This window comes from Lissotriton vulgaris, chromosome 5, assembly GCF_964263255.1.
Source record: "Lissotriton vulgaris chromosome 5, aLisVul1.2, whole genome shotgun sequence".
NCBI classification, from domain to species: Eukaryota; Metazoa; Chordata; class Amphibia; order Caudata; family Salamandridae; genus Lissotriton; species Lissotriton vulgaris.
The window spans coordinates 733,290,947-733,303,402 of record NC_141693.1 but is presented as its reverse complement, the minus strand read 5'-3'; the positions used below and the strand labels follow the sequence as shown (position 1 = coordinate 733,303,402).

At 43.6% G+C, this 12,456-nt stretch overlaps 1 protein-coding gene across 1 annotated transcript in view; it reads right to left on the bottom strand.

Annotated features, from left to right (window-relative positions):
• DNAJC11 (DnaJ heat shock protein family (Hsp40) member C11) overlaps positions 1 to 12,456 on the bottom strand; it is a 788,848-nt gene that overhangs the window by 239,905 nt on the left and 536,487 nt on the right. The gene's annotated exons all lie outside the window — the stretch shown is intronic.

Genomic DNA, 12,456 nt, shown 5'->3' with positions numbered 1-12,456 from the left:
ATACTGAGGAACAACATGACTTGGAAGAAGTTGACCCTCAGGGCACACCAGGCGCATCACTCACGCACCCAGACAACTAAGAATTCCTGATAACGCTAACAGATATAAAGTGCACAGCTCTGAGCTTAGATGGTGGTAGTTTTAGTTTGCAGGGGGGGGGATGGTTGGGGACAAATAGTTGAGGTAGAGGGAGTTTGGGTAGAAAATCAAATGCAGACATGTGAACCACTTGCAAAACTGAAGCACATGTATTTGTAACATTGACTACGACACCTTCCTGCTGAATGCCGCCCGGCCTCAGGGATGTGGGCTCCAAGGCTGTGTAAATATTAGAATGATGGTAGACTTGGAAGAAGGTCGAGACTACACTACATAAGCAATTGTAACGCATGAATCATAACCCTGCAATTAAAACAATTTTAAAAAAAATGGTTCCAGTGAATGCGAACACAATTACAAGGTAATTTGGGGTTGGGGTTTCAAAAATGGGTCAGAATCGGTGTTTCCAGGAATCTATTATATATGTGGGAACAAGGCTTATTTCAAAGTTCCAGATCATTGGTATGGAAGCTGTTATCTTGGTATTGTCTTCCCAAAGATATACCATGTGGGGAAAATTACTGGAAACAATGAAGAAACTAATACGTAGTAAAAGAGAAAGTGTTGGAGAAATAATAGGTGATATATTTAGTGCATTGATACATACAGTGGGAGTGGCTCTGAATACATACAGAATCTGCAAATTGTCAACAGTAGTAGATCGGTTATCAACTGACACTGCTGGAGGTTTCCTGATGGACAATACCGAATTGGTTGCGATCAGATCTATGGCTTTACAAAATCGACTTGCTCTTGACACCCTATTGGCAAAAGAGGGCGGAGTCTGTAGAATGTTTAAAGCGCAACATTGTTGCACTTATATTCCAGATAAAAGTGTTGAAATCAAGAAGTACGTGAAAAACATCACAAATTTGGAAAGAGAGCTTAAACCACTGGAGATTGACAGTGCCTGGAAGAGACTAACTGATGGTCTCTCCTCTGTAGGTAGTTGGTTTTCTAATCTAGGTAAGAGTCTTGTGAGTAAAATACTGATGCTAATAGCGGGAATAGGGTTATTAGTGTTCATCATAATAATTTGCTGCAAATGTCGAAAGCACAAAAAGAAATATGCTGTGAATAGGAGAGGAGTAAAAAGAAATGTCGAAGAGCTCGAATTAGAACAAATGAATAATCAGTTATACAAGAAAATGAAAAATTCTCATCCCAATAAAGGTGCTGAGAAAAAGCTAAATAGAAAGTTTGAAGAGATTGAAATGGGTGAAATGTGAAAGTTGGCATCTGGTTTCATTAATTGTGATGATAGTAAATATCATCAAAGAGGAGATTGATGGAGTAAGGATTCGCACAAAGCGACTTGCTTGAACTCATGAACCTCGAAATAATGTTAATTAACTAATCAACCTGTTTGTCTTATTAATCTATCCCTTGTCTGACATTTTTGGGAGTCTGAGAGAAGCTTGCTTATGTGTCTATTAATATTAATACGTTTGCAACCTAAAATGGCCGCTGCTACGCGGGAATTTAGACTGCGCATGCGTCGGTCATACCCATGTGACGTGACATATTCAATGTCTTGGTGGAAAACTATTTGCACTTGCGCAATAGAGCTAAGATGGCTGCTCTGTGTTCTCACATGCTTGAAGCTTGCATTGCTGCTTTCGCTAAACTGTTCGTTCTGTTTAATCCTAATGCTATAGTTTATATTAAAGTAATGGGTATAGTGTAGAGATTCATGGTATACAGTGAAATCATTTATTCTGTGTTCTAAAACTGTTTCTTTTCCATTTCATATTACACTTCGAAACTTGGCCTGTCCTAATACGCTGTACTCCATCTTGAATGAGACTGCGTCTGCGCGAGATCTGCGAGTCTACAGAGCAGTGACCTTTGAATCCCAGCCAAGGCGCTGATTGACTGAGAAGATGCTCCCGGGAACCTGAACTGCGACCCAGCTAGAAGAAGCTGAACTGTACTACAAATTGTAACAATTGTATACAATGTTATATTCACCATTGTTAACCAAAGGCATATGTCATGAGAACCTGGAATTTAAGGGGCATGCACGGAATCTGAATAGAGAGCCTGAGAAATCTGGTGGTGTGATGACCTGTCCTCCTCCTTTGTCCAATCAAAATTGGAGATCCTTACACTTGCAACATTGGGGGGTGGTACACTGACCCGAAAAACAGTATAACTAGCGTAGGTTTAGCTAGAAAAATTGTCCGACTTGTCTGAATAGCTTACCTGTCACTGACCCAACGCACTCAATAGGTGACTAAAAGCAGAGAGCTGCGGAGCACTCTGTTGGGAGGTTCGAGAACCCAATCAGAGTTTTTGGGAAGTGAAAGTGCTGGCGAAGCACTTTACTGATAAAATGTATAACCCAGTCGGGGTTATTGGCAGATTCCTTGCAGAGAGGGAGTAGCGCAGGCGTTGCAACCGAAGCTGCGGGTGCTGATCTTAACCGTTGGTGAACCGGTCCTGATCCGAATTCTGGGGTTATCCTGTCCTGATTGTCCATGAGCTGCACCTGCTCGCCTACTGGCACCTAAGTCCTTGGGGTTCTTCTCGTCTTTTCCAACCTGAGCCGTGGCCAGGGTTTGTCTTCACTCTATCCTAGGTAAATATAAAGTCTGTATGGGTGTTTGAAGATAACATTTGCATCCCTTTTCTCCTTATCCTGAATTTGCAAAGCTTAATGGCATATGTTCCTTTTCTTTCCCCGTCCCTTGGTAAATGAGAATTTTATGTACTACTGACTATTAGCGTGTTCCAATTTTTCCCCACCTATATTCAAGGTTAAATCGTTTCTATTTAGCATATGTTCCTTTTCTCACCCTCCCTTTAGGAGATAAGCTGAGCTTAATAGTATGTTCCAAATCTTACCTTCCCTATAGTATTGTGCTAAAATTAAATCTCAAATTGCAATAAGTTTTTCTTTAACTGCCATCTGAAATTGCGAAAATCTTTGGGTTTAGCATGTTCCCTTTCTTTACACTCCCTTAATCAAAAGTTACGAAAGATTGTGATCTAAATTTAGCATGTTCCTTGTTTCTACCTTCCCTTTATTTTAAGTTCTGATTAATTAGCATACTCTATCTTATTCATAGCTATACGCTGTTTATGATTTTGATTATAGGCAGTCTCCTCGCTTTTAATCTTCTGCTCATGGCATATGATGATGATGATGATTAGATAAAAATTTTAACCTACCCAGAGTCTGTGGTTATTTCATCCTTACGAAATGTTATAAATGTCTGGAGTGCCTATCTTTAAACTCAACTCCCTGATCCAATGTGTTTTGATTCCTAGTATCTTCATTACTAGGTCATAGGTATAGGAATTATAGATAAGATTCACAAATATACTGATAGTAGAGCGGGAGTTAACCTGAATAAAGTTAAGGTGTGTAGTTTGAAATTATGGGCCCAGGTGAGTATTAGTAAAATTTCCTAGCTGGGTGACCTGCGCGCTCTATCAGGTGTATTCCTATTGTGTGTACTAATCACAATGTTTTGCAGCAGTGGAGATCTGTATTCTACCGCTGTTCTGTGAATTGTTGATAAAACAATTGAAGGTCGAAGGTTTCCTAAAAACAGCTAGGAGTTTGTAACTCAATGTATATGTCTTAACATGCTGCCTATTGTCACCACAATTTTATTTTGCTTTATTTTTCAATTAACAAAACTTTGAAAACAAAGTAGCATAGAAGGTTAATATGTCTACTGCAAATTAAAACACATTATTTAACACACAGATTACAGATTTGTATTCTTTGTAAAATGGATAAGTGGGATATTGCTTTGAACACACAGATCCTTTTGTTACTTACAGTTCATAAACTGTATCTCTTCTGTTATAGCACAGTAAGCAATCAAGACATGTGGCTCCTACACCTTATAACCCTCACAGTCTTATGTAACACACCCTGTAGACTAATCTACACTTATATAATTGTCAATGTATAATGTGAATGTGTGATGTAAAGCGCTCAGACACCTTGCAATGGGATGAGTAGAACTACAGCTCTATAAAATATTTTAAACAAAATAGTGGTATTTAAATTGTTATTTATGTAAATACTGGGACAGATCCTCGCAACTGACATTCATACAGTGCATGCATATCTCATATAGAGGGACTGAACAAGGTCAAAAGAATGCCTCTCTTAAATACTTGTAAAGTGATAAGCTGTGTGCCTTGGTTTCTCCTCCGTTGCATTTAGGTGTGAGGCTCCCAACAGCTCCCAGTCAGTACACTCCAACAAAATGTGGCCTGAAGGCCCCTTAACTTTGGCCTTTGTTATGGGCCCAGCTGGAATCTGATACGCCCCCTGGCTGCCTGTACATTGCTGCTCTGAAGAAAAGCATACAACATGCAGGCGCTGTTAAACATGTCCAAGTCTCTGAAAATTACACCAGGAGAAGTTTAGCATATTTCTGTGGGGCCTAACCTCTTGGGAAGATAGACAGTGTCCACCCTGTGAAAAGAATGGCTAGACGGTCACTATCCACATGTACCCTCCAATTGTGCCCAGGTTTAGTTGAAATTCTAGGTATCTGAGGTTATGTTAGCTTAGGTAATATAACTGCTGAATTTCACAGGTTTTGTATGAGTGAAACCTGAGCTTAACTATAATGTCCCTGTAACCTTTGTTTTTTTCCTTGAGTTTCTAAGGTTTTTTTTAATTCTATTTCATGACTATAACAACCCTATAACCTTTTGGTTTTTTCAGAGAATTTCTAAGTGTTTTAAAAATGTTATTTGCCAACTATAACGTTCTTGTAACCTAACCTACATATTTACACCATCCAAAGAAATTTGTTTGCACTGTGGTGGGAATGCCCTAGGCACACAGGCCTGGAAATCCTAATGAAGGATACCTTTGTGCCATTAATGACACTTTTCCGTCACACTGCCATGGCATTCTCCAAACTATGCAAAAGGCTGAATTGAAAGTGGTCAAATCAATTCTGTCCACAGACAAAGCCAGGAAAAATGTTAATAAAACAGTTTCTGCATTCCTAATAGACCATAACATGGGCTTGATTTACAACAACTTGCGTTTTGACAAGCATGGAATATATAGAACTGATAGAGTTCACTTCACAGACAAAGGGAACAAGGTGTTTCTCAGGAACTTGAAACTAACTCTGCATCCTGTCTTATCTGTTGCTGTCATATACACATAATAAACAAAAAGGCTCTTCTCAGAGCCACCCTATTTCCCAAAATGTACATTTTCTTTAAAAACATAAATAAATAAAAATTGTAAATAAGCCACTCACTATACACATAATAAACAAAAAGGCTCTTCTCAGAGCCACCCTATTTCCCAAAATGTACATTTTCTTTAAAAACATAAATAAATAAAAATTGTAAATAAGCCACTCACCCGTCATCCCCCTCCGCTGTGGAGTACCGCAGGGCTCATCCTTGAGCCCTACGTTATTCAACGTATACATGGCCCCACTAGAAGAAAGGGTCAGTCCGTTCGGCGTATCAATTATCAACTACGCCGACGACACCCAGCTGGTGGTAACCCTCTCACACCCCCATCACTCCCCCTCTGACCTCCACAGTTGTCTCACCGAAGTCCACCGATGGATGAGCCTCTCCTCACTAAAGCTAAACGGGTCAAAGACCGAGATACTCATGCTTGGTCACAAAGGGCCCGTCCTGCCGCCTCTCCTCTGGCCCAGCTGCTTGGGTGATCCTCCCGCTCCCAAGGATGAGGTCAAAAGCCTAGGCGTTTGGATTGAAAACGACCTGAGCTTCAGAACACAGGCAAAAAAGACGGCAGGGACATGCTTTGGTCTCCTCAGAGCCTGCAGGAAGATCTTTCCCTTGCTCCCTGCGAACGCCAAGAAACTCCTGATTCAGGGCCTTATCCTGGCGAGACTGGACTACTGCAACGCAATCTACCTGGGAGCTCCCGAAGCCACCCTCAACACATTGCAGAAAGTTCAAAACGCCGCCGGCCGCCTACTGACTGGCACACCTGCAAGATCCTCTGCCAAGCCAGCTCTCAAGTCTCTCCACTGGCTCCCAGTCAGAGAAAGGGTTGCCTTCAAGGCTCTGTCTGGCACACAAAACCCTTAACAACAACGGCCCCCCCCTTCTTAAGGAATTCATAATCCCCTACAAGGCGGAAAGGGACCTCCGGTCCAGCGGAGAAAATCTCATTACAGTCCCCAGAGTTAAAAAAGCCAGGGCCGGTGGCCGCCGCTTCTCGGTCAACACAGCCAAACACTGGAACAACCTCCCACGAAGACTGAGGACAGAACCTAATCTCCTCCAGTTCAGGAAATCACTAAAGACCCTCCTTTTCCCTCACCCATAATTCCTTAGACTGCTGAAACCCCCGGAGATTCAGGTTTAGCGCTGGGATGCTCTAGGGTTACTACGCGCTTTACAAAACCTTTAAATAATAAATAAATAAATAAATATGCAATGTGAGAAGTTGGCCTGGCATATGATGTCCACTATTCTAGTGGGCACCTTGCAACAGTCCAAACGACCCTTATTGATGGTAGGTTTAGACAACCTTTATAGAAAGCTATCCTAGTGGTAGTTGTAGAGAGCAGCCTTCAGGCTAAGTCTTGAAGGAATGTAAAGCAGCTTGTTTTACCAGTCTATAATCTCATGAATGATCAAATGAAAGGAGAACCACACCAGGTATATATAAAAATATATGTATTTATTCTAAACACACCCCTCTAGTCTCTTTATGAGGCTAGAGGCAAAAGTACAATACAGGAACTTAACTAACACACAGTAAATTAGCACAGTATACGTTTTGCCCTAGGGGCCTCACAAACCATATACTAATAAAGTGGTATAAGTACCACTCTGAGCATAGAGACAAGTCCTAGAGCCTGTAGAACCACCGGGGCAACCAGGAACCACCCAAGGTAGGGACACAGGAGTCCCATGGGGGACGCGTGCAGTGTCTAAACACAGCCGCAAATCACCATTGACTTCTACGGCGAAAGTTAAAGTTAGAATTTTAAAGAATAAGGACACTTAGGAGTGGACTACGGTAAAACCCCTTCAGTACTGGACACTTCGAGAGTCAAGACCCATGGGAGCATAGAAGTACTCGTGTTACCTCACCCAGGGTAGCCGGGTGCATAGGTGTCTTTTCGGGTCGGGTTTCGTCGTCGTTCCTATGGAGAGCTGCAAAGAAGTGCTGCAGGCGACCAGGTGAAAAGTGTCCGGATAGATCCAAGGGTGGATCGGAGATCTGAAGAACCGGAACCCAGAGGGCAAAAGGGACAGAGTTTGGGTCACTAGCCAGTGACCAGGATGGCGACAAGAAGATGACAGCCGATGTCAGGTGATTTCAGGTGATGTAGTTAAAGCTTGACTCTTCAGACACGAGGACCAGTAGGCATCAACGACAACCAGGAACTGGATTCGAGCTGTCCCACAGTGGATGTCGAGTGCTGCAGCATCGGTATCCGGATTGAACCCAACAAGCCTTGGCAACAGCAACCCACGCAGAATGGAAAGATTGGCTTCGGAGCAGACCAGCAAGGTCTGAGGGACCCACCCTTTGGAGGGGAGTCAGGGCACGTCTGGAACAACCAGGGAAGCCCAAGAAACAAAAGAGTTTCCTTCATGGGGACCCACCAGTCGACGGACCAGGTATTGCGAAGGGGCCTCGAGTAGGAATGCAGAAGCAGGCCCACGGAACACTCGTGGAGTGTAGGCCCACACGCTTCGGTGCGAAACGTGCTCAGGGCTTTGACAAGAAGTAGCCCAATGTACAACTTCGGGAAAGCTCAGGAAGTCTATGCACTAGCAAATGTGCTGGATGGAGTTTCGGTCCCACGTCTCTCGTGATGGCTACAGGTCTCAGCTTTGCTTGGGATTCGTGTTGGCCTCGGAGATGTCTGGAAGTCCGTGTCCTGTGTCGCAGATTCTTTAGGATCCGGCGGAAGCCACGAAAATGCAGACCAGCAAGGTGCTTCTTTGGTGCCTGTTTGAACAGGGGAGTCACTCCTTGACCCCAAGTGAGATTTCTTCAGTCTTCCAGTCAAAACAGAATGTCGAAGGTCCAAGATATATGTTGCAGAGTTTCGTCCAGGGTAATCTAAAGTCCTAGGGACTGGGTTCCTATACTTATACTAAGTTTAGGGGTTGGACTAACTCTAAGGTCCCACCTATGGGAGGACCTGGGGAGGAGGTGGTTACACCCCTTTCCCTTTGTCCAGGTTCGCACCAGAGCTGCGGCTGAGTGCCCCAGCAACCGGTCGGAACTGGGAAATGCATGGGGACACCTTGTGTGCCACAGGCACTGTCTAGAAAGCATTATCTGAAGGCACCCACCCTGCCCCAGTACACTAAAGCCTGTCTGGGGAGTTGCTGGCACATCCCTGGACAGGAAACGTATTGTCCAGTCCTCCCCTGCCGGAGTTACATCCAGAAGCAGGAGGTCAGACTTGTGTCTGTGGCAGCAGCAACCATTTTGTGATGCTGGGGCTCCTTTAAACTATTACCGGGTAAGTACGTTTGTACATGTCTTCCCCCCTCTGGAAGGGTGGAATTCTACCCCACCACCAGAAGTGGCGGGGGGGTTAGGATTCTAAAGTATTTGACACCAAACACGACATGTTTTGATGCAGCCATTCCAAAGTTAGCATTTACCGCAAGGTTATAATGCACTTAAGAATATATGGTATGGCTGTATCATAGAACAGCTATAATGAAGGGATTCCGAAAGCTGCAGAGGGGCTCAGCTCATGCTTGGGCACCCTCTCACACAAAACCAAGCACTCTGCTTTCAGGATTGTCAAGGCCTGCCATAGGAGTGACTTATAGGTTAATATGAGTCTATATATATATATATAGGTAGATATAGGTATACTATATCTAAGTAAGGGGTACAAGTACCAAATTACCCAGGCTGCAGTAGCAGACCCGTGGTGCCATTTTGGAAGGCTTACCAGGGGTGGCATAATACATGCTTCAGCCCCTGGTAGGCCTCTGGGGTACCTATGCCCTTGGTACCCAAGGTACCATATACTAGGGACTCACATGGGTGACCCACTAACCAATCTGGAGTGTACCTAATATACATGCAATCAATTTAGAGAGGAAGCAGCTAGTCTAGGGTCCTGGTTAGCAGGGCCTCAGCCAGACTAAAGACGATAAATCAGTGAAATACAACAAAAAGTGGGGGTAACCATTGTAAGCCGATCCTACTCTCCTACATGCAAAACAAAAGCAGGCATTCAACACCAGCACATTCAACATTCATAACTATATAAGTGATTCTGTCCATCACACTGGGTACATCTAGATGCTCTATAAGAGCATGCATGAGTCTCTAAGTGTGGCTGTGAGCGTTTCTATGAATGTCTGAGTGGGTCACTGCATGTGTGTCTTAGTGGGTCTGTGAGTTGTTGCATAAGTGCGTGAGTGGATCTGTGAGTGGGTGCGTCAGTGTCCGAGTGGGTGTGGGACTGTCAGAGTAGGTCAGTCAGTGCTTGAGAGTCTGAGTAGGTCTGTGAGTGGGTGTGTGACTGGGTGCATGAGTGTTTGAGTGGGTCTGTGAGTCAGTGCATTAATGTATGAGCGGATCTGTGAATGCGTGTATGAGTGTCCAAGTGGGTGTACGAGTGTCTGAGTGGGTGTGTTCGTTAATGCATGAGTGTCTGAGAAAGTCTGAGTGCATGAATGAGTCGCTGAGTGTGTCTGAAAATGGTTGCAAGAGTGGTTGCAAGAGTGGCTGTGTGGGCTTCTGAGTAGCTCTGAGAGTGAGGACATGGGTACCTCAGTGAGTCTGTGAGAGGATGCATAAATGTTTGAGTGGGTGCGTGTCTCAGTGAGTAAATGAGTGAGTGTATGAATATATATGTATTATTTTATTTTTCCTGCGATATTTGGGAATTCATCGCAGTGTTACATGGAGGCCTCGCTGAGCATCGTGGCAAATTCACTAATATTGCACGTGACGCCTTTGATTTTTTTTGCCCCTATCGCATCCTAGAAACACCACTATATTAAACCACTAAATTACACCCAGGTTGTATATGTATTCATAAAAAACTCTCTCTACATCCAAATAAAGACAGGTTACGTACATAGGTCCGAGATAAATGTAAGGTGAGCACCAATTTACTGGGGTGCCATTACTTACTGATGTCAGATACAGTACATACATGCACTTTATGTCACGTTTCACCCCGGGCGCTGTAGGCATAGGTAGCGTGTGTGGGGAGTAAATGCAGAGACTACAGCTCCCATAATGCTCAGCTGAAAGTGACCTTCCCTTCTCATCCATCTTTCCTACTTTAACTCCTTCTTGAGTACTATCAGGTGCTTGTCACCTGATATCTGAGTCCAGTTGCAGTAAAGTCACGAAGGAGACGCTTGTTTTCTGCCTGGAGAAACCATCCTTAATGGAGAAGCCTTTTGTTTGGAAAGCGCATTACCGCGCTTTCATCTGAGAGCGAGATCGCTCTAAAAGAAACCTTGGAAATTCAGACGCGCTTGAAGGCGCATTCATCTTCTACAGTCGCAGTGAGCCTGGAGCGCATTACGCGCTAATCACAGCTACCGCATTACGTAAGCACACGCGACGTTTATGTAAGCGCGTGTGTTCAAGGAAGTTTGATTAATTTTAGTCACGATCAGGACACGACACCAAAACAGTCCCTTGAGGCCAGCAGGATACATCGAAGGCCTCATAGTGTGCTGGATTTTATTAGTGATAAGCGCATGGCAGCGCTGGACTGAGTGGACAATTTTTATATATTTGCTTTGCTTATTTTTGGGAATCAATATTCCATGAGCCTTCAGTTTGAAAAGAAAACAAATCTGGAGTGGAGTAACAAACGCTTAGGAGCCGATTGAAAGGCTCGGATTTCAGAGTTGAATCAGTTACTGTTGGGAGGATTTGGCAGGCTTTAATGAACACAGAAGTCTTCCTGGAATTGTTGTAAGACCCAGGCATCCTTACAGGAGGCCTGCCTGGTTACAGATAAGTTCACTATTATCAGGTTATTGAGCATAACAATCTCTGTGTCACTGCTGGTACTTTAACACTGAAGGACCCTCCGGGTAGGTAGCGCGCTATATAAATGTCTGTGATTGATTGATTGATTTGTTTTCTTTTCTTTATTTTTTCCATTTTTGAACCCTTTTTGTGTGGAATGATTGCAGCAGCATAAGATATAAGTGTAGCTTCGCACATTTCACATTGATATAATCCACAAACTGTGTAGGAATTCATGTGTGTTATGTTGTGTCTCATTCGCAGGAAGTACGGGCTACCATAGAGTGAGGTCTTCTTGCTTCCACCCAAGGCTTCATTGATTTGCCAAGCTGTTGCATCTTTGTTTCATTTGTCCCTTTTTCCCCTTCCCCTGTTATGGTACAATCTGTTGAGTTTCTGCATACTCACAGGTGGCTTCATATAAGGGTAGGAGAAAGTCAGCATAATTTATCGCTCCCGCTGTACCCAGCTGATCGAGTTAGTGGTAACCTTATTCAGGCCATGACACTTTGTTAGACTCGAGGTATCTCCTCTCTTAGTTTGCTTGAACTAACAAAACCAAAGAAATTCACTAGTTGTAGTTATATCAAGGAACTATAACTTGTGCCCCCGCCATGCACAGTGTTGTCATCAATTATGCCATTTGAGATGTTGCACGGATATATACAATGGTTTCATAAAATAAGTCATGAGTGATGTAATATGTAAGGTAATCAGCAGTGTATGGCGAGGACAAGTTAAAGTTACTTTGGGGCACGAGTTATAGTTAATTGAGGTAACTGTTTAATTTCAGTGGTTTTGTTAGTTAAAACCTCTATGTTTTAATTGACATTTTCACCTAAGTATAATGTGCCTTTAACCTTTGTTTTTTCTAGTGAATTTCTATTTTTTTAAATGTAAAGTAAGATATTATAATTCCTAACTTTAACATCACATTAAGCTTTGTTTTTTGTTTTCCAGGGAATTTTTATGGTTCTGTGAGTGGTATGGGCCTGTTCGCCCAACACCCCCCACACGAGTATGTCATGTAACAATGGAAAAGTTGCCATTTTAAGTAAGACAGACCTATTGGCTTTAACAAAGGCTCAGGGGGGCAAGATGGTGGCCGCTTCCGTGGCTGTGTGAGTGGTGTGAAGGCTGCTCCCCACGACGCCCTACCTGGCGGCACCCACTTGTGGGAAGCGGCTTGCAGAGCATATTTTGAGATTGCAGGCAGATTTGTAGGCAGATTTCCTCTGGATGATCCGTGGGCATTTTCCGCCTCTGTGAAGCGAAAGTAACTTTCTTGGTGGTTCGGGAAGAGCCAGACGCGGCTCCGGAGTTGCAGTACCTGACGCCGCAGCGAAGGTAGAGGTAGAGGCGTGCCGAAGGAGGAGCAGAGCACCAGTGCG